Raw genomic sequence first — 17,376 nt, forward strand, 5'->3', positions numbered from 1 at the left:
TGGGGAGAAGGCGCTGGAAGGGAAATGGGGAAGACAGAGTGGGTAGAAGACAGAGATGCCAGACTATGGGGGAAGCGGAGAGAAGAAGATGGGTGCCAGACCAATTGGGGGTGGGGGGGGGTGAAGGGAGAGGCACAGTAACAGAGCAAATGGAAGTCGCTGAGAGAAGATAGACAGTGAAGGGATTGAATGAGAAAATGAGGAAAGCAGAAACCAGACAACAAAGGTAGAAATAAAACTATTTATTTCCTTTTTTTTTTGCTTTAGGATAAAGTAGTATATTAGTTGTGTTGATAAAAATTTATAAACAAAGCCCTGCTAGCTGAACATCTCTTTCTCTAGTTCAGTAGCTAGATCTTTGATTTATAAGGAAGGAATAAGCTAAATATTGCAGTACTGAGGCTTGTATGGATGCTGCGGTGAAGGGGATGGTAGTCCGGGATGGGGCAGTGGCGGGGACAGAATTTTTCCCCGTGTCATTCTGTACTGAGAGCCTTGCTTGCTGTTCCGCCCCGCCGTGCTACCGGACCAATCAGCAAGGCTTTCAGTTGTGTGCATGCTGAGCTCACGGCTCTGGATAGGTTTCTCAGCTGCGTTGGAATTCAGGTAGGCCTGCTTCCATCCCTGTGGGAGTCCCGTGGGTCAGAGTGGGGAGGGGTGTCCATGTGGGAGTCCTGTGGGTTAGAGGGGGGTCCCAGTGGGAGTCCCATGGGTCATAGAGGATCCCCGTTCCCGTACAGACCTCTAGTAGATGCTAGACAGGATAGATAGAGATGCAAATGGAAGATATACATTGAAATGATGTGTAGGAAATTTAGAAGTCACCTCATTAGATACAGGATAGAACTTCTTCAAATGTACTAATTAAATATTCATGCAAGAAAAAAAAAGACGTGTCTGTTCACAGGAGACATATAGGAGCAATACTATACAATTTTGTATAGGTATGGAAAGGGTTCAGAGTTTAAGGGGTCCTTTTATCAAGCTGCGGTAGGGGGTTTAACGCGCTTTAAACCGCCTGCCGCGCTAGTCGCTAACGCCTGCATTGAGCAGGCGTTAGTTTGGCCGCGGGGGTTAGCGCGTGATAAAATATCCAATGCGCTAACCCTGCTAGCGCGGCACGATAAAAGGAGCCCTAAGTCCTGGGCAAGTGGAAGGGAAGGAAGGAGGGATTTGTTCAGAGATGCTTGGGGGTTGCATATAAGAAAAACTGTGCACTGGTATGGTAATCTTTGTTGTTTTGAATTAAAAAAAAAAAGAAAAAAAAGAAATCAAGTGGAAATAAGTAAAGAAGAAAACAGGTAAATAAATGGGGGAGGAACAGGAGGTGGGATAGGGCCAGGCAGCTCAGTGTACTTGTGTGCCTAGGCCCTAGGGGCCCTCAAAGAATGAATCCTGCCCTGACTACAGAGAAGAACAAGGATAGATAGGCCTTAAAACAGAAGCTCCCCTCTCTATGGGAAGAACCTCAAGGGTACAGTGAGTTATGTAGAACTCAGACACATAGAAATGGACGCCCTTGCGAAGAATACTTGGGAAGGACGCTACATCCAGAGAAATCATAAAATAATCGATTATTATTATTATTATCGTGCCAACAAAGCAAACCCAAGCTAACGTGAGTTCAAAGCGTGCCCACAGCCGATCCTCGGGTAGGCTCAGCTTTCTCTCCTCTCCACAGAAACCGGCGCATCTCCCACCCCCGCATTTCAATCTCGCGCTCCTTCACTGGGTTTTTGTTTTGAATTTATAGCGGTAAGCGGTGACTGTTAAAAAGCTCCAAATAGCCTCTGGTCGGGCCGGCGGCTCGGGTTGCGCTGTATTTTTGGAAGGTAAAGAGAACGGATGGGGTGGCTGTTGGATGGGCGGCAGCTGCAGCGTCGGGGGAGGGGCAGAGGGAGGGGGAGGGGGAGGGGGAGGGGGAGAGCCCGCGAGCACCAGGCCCGGTGGCGGCAGCAGCGCGGGTTGGTATAGCCGAGCAGCAGGCGGGTGAGTGACTTGATTTTTTTTGGGTTTAAAAAAATCTGTGATAGGCGGAGGGGTTTAAAGTGGGGTGGGTAGGTAACGAGTTCTTCCGCTTGGGGAGACCCCCCCCCCAAAAAAAAAAATAAAATACTAGTGCAGTACGTTTATTTCTTGGGGATTGGATGGGGCTTCTTAGAAAAGCCTCTTTACTTTTATAAATCTGGAGAACCCGCTAGTAAACTTTTGCTTTCTTACTTGGGAAAGAAAAGAAAAGACGAATTGGCGTTGTCACTGTAGGGCTGCTCGAGGTTGTCAAGACGTCGGTGTTTCTGAGCAAGAGCAATGGTATGACTTTGAACACAATCCCTGAAGAAGAGGTTTGGGATTAATTCCAGAGCCGCAGATTTGAATCATTTGTGCACAAGGATCTGGGACTCTGGACTTTCTGCTTTAGCAGGGGCTCGGGTTTATTTATTTAAAAGATTTCTTTACCGCCTATATCTAGGCAGTTTTACAAATGACAATCATAAAAAAACCCATATAGTACACAAATAAAAACAGGTCCTTCATATCAGTCATATTTACAGCACTTGACAGCTTATCAATACAGAAATATTCATAATGCTGGGGGGGGGGGGGGGAAAGCATTTGTTGAAATGCTTCTACAAATGTAGTTTTTCAGAAGTTTCTTAAACTTTTGAAAATCTACAAGAGCTCTTGGCTCTATCGTAAAGTTTGGGTGGTAGAATCTTAACGGCCTGAAACATCTGATTGATTTTATCAGATTGCAACTCTAACAGAAGTTCTCTGTAGTAGAAACCAAATCGAAGCCCCTTTTTATTATATGAACAGTAGGGAAGATTGCTGTTTTTATGCCTGACATGTATTTTCTAAACTGAATTAGTACTCTGATGATACATATATACATGCACCTACGCTCTATATATCCTGCACCCTTAGAAATTAGACTGCACACCTAGGGCTATAAATAGTGAAAGGTAGGGTAGGGATTTGCTTTAGAACAGCGGTGCAGGAAGAGGTCTAGCAGGGTATGTGGAAGGTTTTTGATATTAGTTAATTTATCTTCACTCTATTTATTGGGGTTTTATTAACCACCTTTATGAAGAGAGTCATTAGACACATGTTAGCAGCCAGCACTGATAAATGTAGCTGTCAGTAGTAGATGCCTAGTTTTAGGAACGGCCACTGTGTGTGAACAAAAAAAGTTAAGAACCCCTGCATTACAAACTACAATTGTACAAATCAGACGTTTTGTCTTTAAGAGCTAATAGCTTTAGAGAAACCTAAACAAAGAAAAGGAGAGCTTATTTAGACTAGATGTACTAAACAGGTTTCCTAACTTGAGAGCAATTTTAATTTAATTTACCCCAATATAAGGCTTTGAAAATTGTTCTCAAGTGTTATGTTTAATTTCTTGATATATCACCTATCCAGGATGCTATCTAGGCTGTTTACAAAATTAATGGAGTGGAGTAGAGGTTAGTGCAGTGGGCTGAGAACTGGGTTTGATTCCCTCTTTGCTACTCAGGTACAAAACTTAGGGCCCCTTTTACAAAGTTGCAGTAGTGATTCTCTTGCATCGAATGTATCGAAGCCCATAGGAACTGAATGGGCTTTGGTGCATTTGCTGTGGGAGAATTGCTATTGCGGCTTTGCAAAAGGGGCCCTTATATTATGAACCACTGGAAACATAAAATGTACCTGCATATATTGAAATGTAAGCCACTCTGATTGTACAACAGAATAAAAATATAGCATAAAGAAGAGAAAAGAAATTGACGCTATAAAAATAATTTTAAAGAAATCAGATTTCAGCGGTATGGTTGAGACCAAAGCCCCACATCCTTATCTTGTATCCACTGAGCTCCTCTATTATTTTTAAAATAGGTAAATAGTTTAGTGTTTCTGATATATCCTTATGGAACAATTTGAGATGGATAAGCAAACTGTATCAAAACGTATAAGCCTAAATGCAGGGATGACTAAATATTTTTGCTAATGAGACTGAACAGTTTGAGAGGGGGTGTAGGGTATGAGAAACTAGAAGAAAACAGTGGGAAGTCTGTTTTGTATTTGGTATACCAGATTAAGAATTGTGGGCTAGATTCACTAACCCTCCGATCCGTGTGCGATTGGAAGCAGACCGACTGATTCGCCAACCATCTGCATTCAAATGGGGGCTATCGGAGGCATGCCCCCAACCTACTGCAAGGATCGCTAAAGCCCCAACAGTAGTGACAGGAGAAACAGCCTCCTGTCACTACTGTCAAGGCTTCTGCCGGCTTTTTTTAAAATCGAGCAGATATTTTGCGTGTTTTAAACATGCAAAATATCTGCCCGATTTAAAAAAAAAAAAATTAATCCCCCAACAAGTGACCCGAACCCCCCCAAAAAATTTGCCCCGCAGCAGCGTTTACAAAAATTATAGCAGGAGGGTTCCCACGCCCTCCTGCCATATCTAGAACTACTAACCCCCTCCCTACAAGTGCCCCTAACTCTCCTCCCTCCCCGAACCCCCCAAAAAAATTTGCCCCACAACCGCGTTGAAAAAAATTATGGCAGGAGGGCTCCCATTCCCTCCTGCCATCGGTCCCACCGAAAAACTAACATAATGGCAGGAGAGATGCCAACTCCCTGATGCCACCCCCCTACTCGGATGCCCCCTCTCCACCCCCGGTCCCCTATCCATCCCCCCTCCCGTACCTTTAACAGAGCAAGAGGGTTGCTCAATCCCTCCTGCCCCAATGCCTCCCTCGACGAGTTTGAGGCCTTAGGCCACGCCCTGATGCATCATGTGATGCACGGGGTGGGGCCTAATGCTCTGATTGGCTGAGGCTCCCCAGGCCCCTTCCAAGGGGCAGTCGCTTCCTTTCTGATCGGCAAGCCCAATCGGTGTTAGCTAAAGTGTTTAGTGAATCGCTGCCCTCCCAAATTTGCATGCCATTTCCCTCATTTGCATGCACGGATCGAGAGGGGATCGCTAAACACTAGCGAATCGGGCTGGTGGGAAATCTGCTCGCTAAGGGCTCGCAAACCGATCGGTACACGATCGGTTTGCTTTGTGAATCTAGCCCTATGAAAGGAATATGGCCCAAATTCACTAAGCAAACCGATCGTGTACCAATCAGTTTGCGAGCCTTTTGCGATCAAATTTCCCTCCAACCCCATTCACTAAAGCCTGTAGCGATCCTCCCATGCAAATTAGCAAAACCCCATACAAAATAGCCAAGTGATTGATTCACTAACAATTGCTTGGCTATTTCAAATCGGGTTTTACTATTGGCAAACCCGACTGCTGCAGACCTGTCGGTAACTGGAACAGAATCCCTGCAAATTTCAGGGGAGTACTGTACTTGGGACTTGGAACATCTTCCAAGTTGAATCAAAGTTGAAGTAGGAATACTGAGAGGAAAGAGAACCACAGCGACAACTTTCAACTTCAAGAAAGGAAACTACGAAGCGATGAGGGTAATGGTAAGGAAGAAACTTAGGAACAACTCAAAGAAATGGCAGACTGTAAAACAAGCCTGGTCTTTATTCAAGGACACGGTGAGCGAGGCGCAAAATTTGTATATCCCCAGATTCAGAAAAGGGTGCAAAAAGAGCCGAACAAAAGACTCGGCGTGGATAACTAAAGAAGTGAAGAAAGCGATAGGTGATAAGAAGAATTAATTCAAGAAATGGAAAAAGGGCAAAACTGAGGAGAACTGGAAAGAACACAGGAAGTATCAAAAATAATGTCACCTTGTGGTTAGGAAAGCAAAAAGAGAATATGAAGACTTACACAGGCAGATAGAAAAATTAAAAACTGTCAAGTCAGCGGGCCCGGACGGAATCCACCCTAGGGTACTGAAAGAACTAAAGGAGGAAATAGCAGAACTACTACAGCAAGTCTGTAATCTATCCCTGAAAACAGATGTGATCCCGGAGGATTGGAAGATAGCCAATGTTACGCACATCTTTAAAAAGGGATCAAGAGGTGACCCGGGGAACTAAAGACCGGTAAGTCTGACCTAGGTTCCAGGGAAAATAGCGGAAGCACTGATAAAAGATAGCATCGAGGAGCATCTAGAAAGGAATAAACTTATGACAACAAGCCAACATGGCTTCTGCAAAGGAAGATAGTGCCTAACGAACTTATTGCACTTCTTCGAAGGAATTAACAAATGGATGGACAAAGGGGACCCCATAGACATCGTATACTTAGACTTCCAAAAAGCCTTTGACAAGGTACCCCATGAACGCCTACTTCGGAAACTGAAGAACCATGGGGTAGAAGGAGACATACACAGATGGATCAGGAATTGGTTGGCAGGTAGGAAGCAGAGGGTAGGAGTGAAGGGTCACTACTCGGACTGGAGGAGGGTCATGAGTGGTGTTCCGCAGGGGTCGGTGCTTGGACCGCTGCTATTCAATGTATTTATAAATGATCTAGAAACAGGGACGAAGTGCGAAGTAATAAAATTTGCAGACGACAACAAACTATTTAATGGGGCTAGGACTAGAGAATGACACGGGGGAAAAATCTATCCCCATCACCGCCCTGTCCCCGGCCCACCATCCTCTGCACCGCCCCATCACCGCCCTTCCCTTCACCGCCCTGTAACCGTCACCGCCAACCTTTTCACCGCCCCGTCACCGCCATTGCCATCCCATTCACCGCCCCGTCACCGTCCCCGCAGCATCCATATAAGCCTTAGTACTCTAATATTTAGCTTATTCCGTTCTTATAAATCAAAGTTCCTGCTGCTGAACTAGAGAAAGAGATGTTCAGCTGGCAGGGCTTTGTTTATAAATTTTTATCAACACAACTAATATACCACCATAATGTTTCCGACAGAGGACAAGTATGCAATAAATGCATTTTGTGTTTCAATGCCAGTGCTCAGCAGAACAACAGACAGCAATATGGACATTCACCTTATGGACTGGGTGATATACATTTCAAATGTAGTACTTTTTTAATATATAAAAATAGGCAAAATTAGTTGCTGTTTTATCATTATATTTTCTTGCCATTGGTGCCACACATGATTTTAAAATGATAAACCAGTTCTGCTAAAGAGGGGAGAATATCCACAACGAAAAAGTAAAGTCAAAAGAGGTACGGGGTAGGGATGGGGTGTTCACGCATGCAGCAGGGGTGGGGTGGAGAAGAAGTTGGAGGAGGGACATCACCAATCCTGGCACCTCTCACCCTCGCTATGCCACTGCTTGGAAGTGTAGTGGGGGAATCAGTCGGTAGGTGGGTGGAAGAGAGGAATTGGTGTTTGCTCTGTTGGTTCAGCTAATCGCAGCAAGGGAATCCCCAATCACCTGAGCTGGCAGGATTTCCCAAAGCCATGGTTTTGGGGAATCCTGCTGGCTCAGCTGATCAGGGATTCCTCTGCCATGATCTGCTGATTGCAGACTGTGGACTGTTGTATGCAAAGATAGGTGCCAGAAATGTAGGCCAGGGGTTTCTGGACCTACCGTATATTTCTGGCGCCTTTCTTTGTGTGAATTGTGTCTATGTAGGCACTTGAGGTGCTATTCTCTAACTGGCACTATTGTGTGATTGACACACGATCTGCAGCTGCTTTTAAGGCAGCTGCCAACATGGGTGCTGGTTAGAGAATCCAGAGGCTAATGTGTAATTAAACTCTGGAATTCATTGCCAGTGAATGTGGTGAAACAGTTAGCTTAGCAGGGTATAAAATAGTGTGGATAATTTCCTTAAAAAAGTCCATAAGCCAATATTTAGATGGACTTTGGGAAATGCACTGATTATTACTAGGATAAACAGCATACAATCGGTTTTACTCTTTTGGGATCTTACCGGGTTTTTGGGACCTGAGGTAGCCACTGTTGGAAACCGGATACTGGGCTTGATGGACCTGTTCCGTATGGCAACTCATGTTATTTTACCACTAACTATTTTAGCACAGGTCTCATTTTATGCAATGTGACCTAGTTTCCATTGACTGGGGTTAATAGTTAAATAACACTTCTTAACAGTAGCCCATGTCGCTAACATTCCCCCTTAGAATTTAACACAATCAGCCTGGACTAGAACAAGCATGAAAAGATTGTATCAACTGCATAAGAAAACAGCTTGCAGTCTGGCACTGCATAACAATTAGCTTATATATGTATTGGAGAAAGTAGAGAACCTTGTTTGGGTCATCAGAGCCTTTTAGCCTTTCAAAACTTTGTCCTTAGAGCATTATAGTATTCTTCATTGATCATTTTTCCTTTTAAATTCAAAACAAATTCAACCTATCTTGTGTCCCAGCATGAATTCATGTTTCACTCAATTGTCTGTTTCAAGGGAATTAACCCTCCAACTTCCATTTGCAAAAATATCCAATGTTGTTCCTTCTATGAGCAATATTTAAATTATGAGGAACAACATTGGGTATTTTTGCTGAATTGTGTGACACCATTTGGGCTGAACATGAAGATTGAAAATGCCTGGTTAGCCCTGGACAGATGATTTGAACAGCCAGGAGCCTGTCCTGGCCATTTAAATCGTTTTGAATATCTAGTCCAATGATAACAGAATTAGGGTGATTATAGAAACATAGAACTTTTTTGATCACTAAAAACAGAGGAACCAAAGAAGTGATACATTAGGTGAGACTAAGGGTCTATCAAGCCCAGCATCCTGTCTTTGACATTGGCCAGTCTTGGTCTTTGGAACTGCCCATTGTGTCAGAAGCAATAGGGATTAAGTGACTTGCCCAGGGTCACAAGGAGTGTAGCTCTAACCACTGGATTTAGAAGTTGGCTTCTTTTGGGATCTTTAACTCATCGTCGCTAGGACTCGAACCTGAGTCCGTGGCACCTAACACACAATGGAATTGTGTATGGCAAGGTAATAAAGTATTTATGTATTACAGATCTATGAAAGGTCCAGCAGCCCCCACCCTCCCTCCACCTCACCTTATATTCCGAGTTTGCCGGTTTCCTTTTTCCCGAGCCGCACGCGTTCAAAAAGCCGTGCACGCGCGGCTGCGGGAGTCAATCAAACTTCTCCTCTCCTGCAACTTCCTGTTTCCGGTTGCATCAGAGGAGAAGATTGATTGACTCGCGCAGCTGCGCGTGCACGGCTTTTTGAATGCGTGTGGCTCGAGAAAAAGGAAGCCGGAAAACTCAAAATATAAGGTGAGGTGGAGGGAGGGAGCTGGCTAAACGCTACGGGCGGGCGGGCAGTGGCTGTGGGGACCGCGCGACCCTTGATACCTCACTGCAGAGACAAGACCATTCACCGCTCCACAGGGCGGTGAATGGCCTTGTCCCCGTCCCCGCAGCGACTGCTATTTTTCTTTCCCCGTTCTGGCAGGTTACCCGCGGCTAAACGCGGTAGCCACGGGTAAACCGCCACCATGTCATTCTCTAGCTAGGACTAAAGAGGACTGCGAAGATTTACAAAGGGACCTGAACAAACTAGGGAAATGGCTAACGAGATGGCAGATGAAGTTCAATGTAGAGAAATGTAAAGTCTTGCATGTAGGAAACAGAAATCCGAGGTACAACTACACGATGGGAGGGCTGGTAATGGGAGAAAGTAGCCTAGAGAAGAACTTGGGGATACTGGTAGACAAGACAATGAAACCGTTGGCACAGTGCGCAGCAGCCTCTAAGAAGGCAAACAGAATGCTAGGTATTATCAAGAAAGGTATTACAGCCAGAACGAAAGAAGTTATCCTGCTTTGTATCAGGCGATGGTGCGCCCGCATCTGGAGTACTGCATCCAATATTGGTCGCTGTACCTTAAGAAGGATATGGCGATACTCGAGAGGGTTCAGAAAAGAGCGATGAGATTGATAAAAGGTATGGAAAACCTTTCATATGCTGAAAGATTGGAGAAACTGGGGCTCTTTTCCCTGGAAAAGCGGGGCTTAGAGGTAACATGATAGAGACTTACAAGATCATGAAGGGCATAGAGAAAGTGGAGAGGGACAGATTCTTCAAACTTTCGAAGACTACAAGAACGAGAGGGCATTCGGATAAATTAAGAGGAGACAGATTCAGAACCAATGCTAGGAAGTTCTTCTTCACCCAGAGGGTGGTGGACACCTGGAATGCGCTTCCAGAGGGCGTGGTAGGACAGAGTACGGTATTGGGTTTCAAGAAAGGATTAGATGTTTTCCTGAAGGAAAAGGGGATTGAAGGGTATAGATAGAGGATTAATATGCAGGTCCTGGACCTGATGGGCAACCACGTGAGCGGACTGCTGAACATGATGGACCTCTGGTCTGACCCAGCAGAGGCACTGCTTATGTTCTTATGCATAAATAAATGTATTAGGAAATCCACCGAAAAAAAGTTGTACAACTAAATGTTCATGCTGTTGATATGTTCTAATATATTGAACTCTGCTTATACTGCTCACACTGAAAAATCTTTGAAAAAAAATCTTTGAAAAATATTAACCGTGCATGAATGAAAACTATTTATTTAAATGTACATGGAGTTTTTTCATAAATCAGTGATGATGTGAGTTGGCTCGGGCACTTGTGTAGTCCCGACCTCTCACAATTGAGGTTTATTTTTCTCCGTTGTTTTATATTTTTTTCATATTGATGATGTGATGTCAAGAGTTTTTGTAAATGTGGTATGAATGATTCCCTGCTACTAAATACTATTCACAATACCACCCTGTTCATGCTGTTGATATGTTCTAATATATTGAACTCTGCTTATACTGTTCACACTGAAAAATCTTTGAAAAAAAATCTTTGAAAAATATTAACCGTGCATGAATGAAAACTATTTATATTTAAATGTACACGGAGTTTTTTCATAAATCAGTGATGATGTGAGTTGGCTCGGGCACTTGTGTAGTCCCGGCCTCTCACAATTGAGGTTTATTTTTCTCCGTTGTTTTATATTTTTTTCATATTGATGGTGTGATGTCAAGAGTTTTTGTAAATGTGGTATGAATGATTCCCTGCTACTAAATACTATTCACAATACGTTTCATATATATTCTACTTATGTATAAATAAGCAGAAAACACAAGATCATGCACTAATGTAGCTGAAGGAGGTATGACTAGATTGAATAAAATGGGACTCAGAGTGGAATGCTGAGGGACATATCCTGAAAGAGGAAAAGAAGGGATGTTTGATTACCCATCATAACTTATTTTCCACTGTTACTTCCTCTCTTTGCCCCCAGTCCTCCTAACTTGTAGTGGGTTGCCTTTAGTAATGAAGACACACTGTTTGCAACTGGCCCTTCGGCCTTTGCACCAATGCCTTTCACCTCCTCTGATGCAACTTCTTGTTGCATGACAGAGGGAAGTCAAAGGGGCTGGTTGGAAGCAGCCTGTCTTCAATGCTACTACATATGGTGACCCACTGCAAGTTTGAAGGACTGAGGAAAGAAAGGAGAGGGAGAAATGCTAGTCTCTGAGGGTGGGGCAGAATGGAAAGATACTGTACCCTATGGAAGAATTGACAGCAGAGTGAAGAACTTGAATGTAGGGAGAAAGATGTTGAACCCTGGAGAGGGGAAGGAGAGAGCGAGAGATGAGGGTCTTGGGAGAGAGAATTGAAGGAAAAGACAGTCTGGATTGTAGTAACAGAGACATGAAATGGGGAAAGGAGGGAGAAGTTGAAGGAAAATAGGAGATATCAGATTAAGGGGAAAGAGAGGGGGAGAAATGGTGGACCTCTATCTGGGGTGAAAGAAGTGGAGGAGAAAAAGGTTGTTGCTGGACACAAGACAAGGAATAGATGCACCAAGAAGGCAAATGCTGAACTTGGTGGAAGGGGAGGATAGAGACAGGGATATACTGAACTGGATGGATAGGAGATACAAAGGGAAGATGGATGGTGGACGCAGAGAATGAAGAAATGTCAAATGGACAGGAGACCTTGGAAAAAGAGTGGGAAGAAAAAAGAAGCAAAAAGGAGACACCAGGATCAAAGCAAATGAAAAAACAACATGCTCAGTAAATGAACTTTAAAAAAATTATTCTAAATTTATTTATTAGAATATGTAAGCTTTGGGATATGTGATTCTCTGATATCTTGCTTTTCAGTTTTTTATTTCTCTAGTATTGCAAGTTTCCAGTTCAGTTTTTTGCCTTCATCTCTCTATTACTGATTTGTGGTCCCTAGTTTTGTATTTATTGAGGGGTTGTCTGTGTTTTGTACTTATGATTAAGGTGCTTATTCTACTAGTGTTTAAATTATCTAGAAACTGTAGCAGGCTGACATCTGGTTTTCAACAGGAAGTATGTTGGTATTCTAGAGTTCTGCCATTTAGAGATATAGGTCTTGCTATTTGAATCCTAGACATTAGTGCTGCTTTATTGTGACATATTTTGTATAAAGGTCTGTAATGATTTTTTTTCAGAGTTTGTTTACTGGAGCTCTGAAAGGATTCTGTCTTTCTGCCCTCCCATTGGCCCCTGTTATTTTGGGAGCAATTAGTGTTATAGGGACCCATCATAACTTCCTATTGGGCCCATTCAGTCTTAGCTACACCACTGGTCCTAATGTGTTGCTGTATTTTGGACCAGCTGTAAACATGTGAAATTTATTGGTTGTAAGGCTTGAAAATAAGGCATTGCAGTAATATAGTTGACTTAATGCTAACATAAGAAGTAGCATTCAAAGGATCTTTGGTCAAAAAATAAACACAAAAAAATTTTCTTCAGTTTATCGAAGGATTTCTGTAGGAGAAAAGATGTTAGGTTGAAAGGTCAGTTTATTATCCTTGTATTTTGTGTGAGTCCACTATCTATATGTTACTATCTGTGATAATAAGAGGGCCAAGTATCCGAGGGTCTTCTTTTTTACCAAAAATGAGATTTCTTGTTTTGTCAGGGTTTAATTTCAATCTATGGGAATTCGCAAGAAGATGATCCATCAGAGACATCCCAAAATATGACATTGAAAATATTACATCAAACTATTGGATAAAACTAGACAATAGATTTGCCTGTCTTGATACAGGAGATAAGAGAGCTTAGAGTCATGGAATGACATCAAAATCATAATTAGTGATGAAGCTAAAAAAACACTCCAGAAGAGAAAGAGCCAAGAAATCACCTTGTATCTCAGAAGAAACTAGAAAGATAGCAGACCAAAGAAGAAAAGCAAAACTTTCCAATGACAGAGAAAAAGTATCACAAATGAACTGAGTGTTTCAATGTCAAGTTAGGCAAGACAAAGAACGATATATAAAGGATATTTGTCAGAAAATTGAATTGGAACATGTAAATGGAAAAACCATATTAGCGTATCGGGAGGTTAAGAAATTATGGCAGAAATTCCAGCCTTGATTGAGAAAGCTTAATGAAGCCAGTGGAATGATATAGAATGATTCAGAAAGCATTAAAAAGAGATGGAAAGAATATTTGGAAAATCTATACAAAAAAGGCAATGAGGATAATATTGGGAAATTGAACAGCAAGCTGGCGCCGAAGAAGAACCAGATATTTTGAAAGAAGTCATAGCAGCAATTAAAGCTTTATCGAAAAACAAGTCACCTGGTATGAATGGTATTCCAATTGAATTAATCAAAGGCTCAGAAGGTGCTATCATGGCCCTCACCTGTGTGTCAACAGATTTGGAAGGAAAAAACATGGCCAACCGATTGGAGAAGATTACCGAAGAAAGGTAACACCAAGGACTGTAACAACTGAAAATAATACAATGAAGGCTATGTTGAGCAAGAACTAGCTGAAGTTAGACTGGTTTCAGAAAAGGTCAAGGAATAAGTGACGTTATTGCCAATGTTAGATGGATATCGGAGAGGAGCAAAGAATACCAAAACCCCCTATATTTTTGCTTTATTAATAACATAACATAAGATAAGAAGTGCCATCTCCGGAACAGACCCTAGGTCCATCAAGTCCGGCGATCCGCACACGTGGAGGCCCTGCCAGGTGTACCCTGGCATAGTATTAGTCCCCATACTCTAAGCTTCTCATAAGAGATGCGCATCTAGCTTAACCTTACCTATGTTACCTTAAGCCACTCATAAGGAGATGTACATCTAACTTTAAACCCTGGAACGGTGGATTCCGCAATTATCTCCTCGGGGAAAGCATTCCAGGTGTCCACCTCTTGTTCAACTGTGTGGATCATGATAAACTATGGAGAACTCAAGCACAGATAGGAATACCCAAACACATAACTCAGCTGATAAAGAGCCTCTATGAAAATCAAGAAGCTGCAGTGTGAACAGAATATAACACTGATTGGTTTCCAATAAAACATGGCGTCGGGCAAAAATGCATCTTGTTACCTTACCTGTTCAACCTTTATGGCAAAGCCATCTTCAGAAAAGCAAATTTGGAAGAAGAGAGCATTGGTTTCAAAGTTGGTGGCTGAAATATAAACCACTGTTCTTCAACCGCCTGTCCGCAGACCGGTGTCGGTCTGCAGGAAATTTATGCCGGTCCGCACAAGGCCGGCAAGATTAAGGTGACCATAGGTCCCGTTTTCAGACCTCCTGTCCCATTGTCCCCACATACAGCTTCGGGATGCCGAAATGTCCTGTTTTCAGGTACAGCATCCCGAAGCTGTGCTCAGGGACAACGGGACAGGCGATCATTTCCTGTCCCTACCTGTCGCACAAAAAAAAAAAAGCCTCCCTCTTTTCTTTCACCCGGTCGCTGCTATCTTACCGCCCTGCTGCTGCTGCTAAAGCCGACACGAAGTCTTCTTTCCGATGTCAATTCTGACGTCGGAGAGGATGTTCTGGGCCAGCCAGCAATTGTGGATTTACCCTGACTCTTTTTTTTCTTTGTGGTATTATGACAAGAGTTTATAGGTACTACTATGTCTAAAGTAGAAAGTAATGAATTATTCTGTGTAGTAATCCTTTTTTTCAAGAGTAGGATAGAGAAGTAGTCTAAATCTAGATCAATATTTTCCATTAGTATTTCAAGTGTGATAGAATCTATGGCTCTTTTATGTCTTGTAAATGAATGATGAGATTTAAATGAGGAAACAGCATATTAGGTCAAAATCCAGCAGCGAGTGGTTAGTCCAAGGAAACCAGGTAGCTGATATGTTACACAAAGCTGTGGTAATAGTCTTACTGGACAAGGTGAGATCTAATATATGCCCTGCCACATGAGTGAGGACAACTGCATATTGTAGGTACTGGATAAAACAAGCAAAACTGTTAATGGGTCAGAATTGCCATATACATTTTTCCGGCTACAGAATACAGGAACAAAACAACAACAGCAAACCACCCAACAGGCAGAGCTCGGTAGAGTCCAGGTTGGGTTCTTAAACCCAGACTCGGCCAAGTCCTACCCAACAAGAGAACCCCCCCTCAACCTGTTAACCCACTGGCAACACATGCACTACTGGCTTCCGCAACCGGTTGAGAACTTGGCTTTTAATCAGAGGGGAAAGAGTGTCCAAATAAGGTGCCCAAACGGACAAAAAAAGCTTACTCCGAGGATGAGAAAACCGAGCTGACAAGGACTCTCAGACCATGATCAGATGGAATTTATTGCGCCAATACCAAAAGGTGGGTGGGGAGTCCTGGAGCCAATGATTGAGAATACATTTCCTACCCACTATATAGCCTTTGCGAATAAGTAAAGAATCTCCAGCAGAGAGCCCACCCAGAAAACCCATAGCCAAAAAGAGTACCCCCTCCACCTGAGGGTCTGCAAATAACGAACCTCCAGCCAAAAGGCAGCAATAATCGCACAAGACCAAAGACCATGTGCCAAAGAGTTCTCAACCCGGCGGGACTTCAAACAGATAGAGGTAGAGACACACCCAAAGTGAAAGGCTTGCTTCTGAGAAACATAACCCCTATGAAGGACCCGAAATTGACAATCCTGGAGCTCAGCATTCTGCACCACCCAAGTCCCGAGTCCACAGAGACAGAAGGTGGTGATAGTCCCTCCATGGCTGCAGAGCCACCAGCTGGTGATGGTATTGAGACACCGAGAGCCAGTCCCAATTATCATCAAAAAAATTCCTGCAAGGTAACTAGAAAAGCGTGCTGGAGGGAATCCCTAGGCAGAGTATCAACATAGTGAGCAAGCTGTCTATAAGCAAAGTGATCCAAGCCACTCAGGGACCCCAGGACGCCTGAGAGCCGGGAAAGGAAAAAGGCTCCCCATCCACCTGAAGAAAATGCCCCAAATTGCAAAGCCCCTTCCGCACCTAACGTTTAAAAATCACATTATCCTGGCCCGGACAAAAGGCCGCATTGCCCACCATGGGCAAGAGAACCGAACTAGAGTACGAGTGGCCCCAAAACCGCGATACACACCGCCAAGCCCTGCGCAGCGGTTGAACCAGACAACTACAAGTCCCAAGACCCAACTGTGGCTTCCCATCCCAATGTTCCATGAGTCACATTTTGAGCTTCATCTAATGGATGGATGCAGGGCCGCCATCAGAAATTTCTGGGCCCCTTACTGAGCAATCCTATTGGGCCCCCCACGCATCCCTTCCCCCCCTCCTCCCCCTTCTTCCATGGGCCAAATACACACATACTTTTCTCTGTCGCCGCACTCTTTGACTAAAAGATTTGTAAGCCTGCAACCACGTCAAGGTAGACTCTTTCAGCAGGGCCCTAACCTAACCTAAACTAAACTAATCTATACCTATCTATTCTAAACTAACATATGTCTAATACTGAACTAATAACAAACTAACAAACATCTGCATAATAAATAACTAATAAATAATAGTGCTAGTAGCTATAATTCACTTTTGAATGTAAAATCTCAGTTAAGGATTTCTTTTGACCTTTGTAGGCCAGAAGTAGATCACAATTGCACAATATTTTTTGTAACAAGTAATAAATGTGTTTTTATAAATACTGTAAGCTTAATAAATATATCAGAAAAAACTACACATCTGAGCGCATATCTGAACATACACATCTGTATGATCCCATCCTCCTCAGCTTGCCTATAGCTGCATCATGCATGTTAAAAATGTACGATATGTTGATATGTGCACCTTCCTTCCTTCCCATCCATCCTCCTCAGCCTGTCCTTACACATTCACAGCTGCATGTTAATGATGATGTATATGTTATGATGATAAATAAGTGCATATGAGCACATCATTAACATGCAGCTATGGATGAATATAAAAAAGAAACAATATTCTGTACAATTGTCAATTTATAAATCTGCATCTTCTCCCTACTCTCTCTTCCCCATTTCCCTTCAGAGTCCTCAGCCCACTCTCTCTCCACTTTCCTTCAGCGCACGCACATAAAAACAAGCAAGTAATTTATATCATTTTCATTCTATTCATTCATAGAAATTAAAGTCTAAATAATGCCAGTCACATAACAAAACATGATTTTACAAAAATAATTCCCTGCACAGTCAAGCCTGCAAGGATTACTAGATGTCTTTCAGCAGCTCCCCTCCCTCCCTCCCCCTTACCTTTG

The 17,376-nt window shown here is 43.1% G+C and overlaps 1 protein-coding gene across 5 annotated transcripts in view; it reads left to right on the top strand.

Moving 5' to 3' along the window:
- The first annotated feature begins 1,488 nt into the window (after positions 1 to 1,488).
- PDZD2 (PDZ domain containing 2) overlaps positions 1,489 to 17,376 on the top strand; it is a 487,038-nt gene continuing 471,150 nt past the window's right edge. Inside the window, exon 1 of one of the 5 annotated variants that reach the window (XM_033933443.1) lies at positions 1,489 to 1,618. The gene's annotated coding sequence lies outside the window, so the exon portion shown is untranslated. Of the gene's footprint in view, positions 1,619 to 1,735; positions 1,833 to 1,934; positions 1,990 to 2,187; positions 2,311 to 17,376 lie in introns of those variants that run through there. The other 4 variants (XM_033933453.1, XM_033933424.1, XM_033933414.1 and 1 more) reach the window with 4 other exon arrangements.

Source organism: Geotrypetes seraphini, chromosome 1 (assembly GCF_902459505.1).
Source record: "Geotrypetes seraphini chromosome 1, aGeoSer1.1, whole genome shotgun sequence".
Classification (NCBI taxonomy): Eukaryota; Metazoa; Chordata; class Amphibia; order Gymnophiona; family Dermophiidae; genus Geotrypetes; species Geotrypetes seraphini.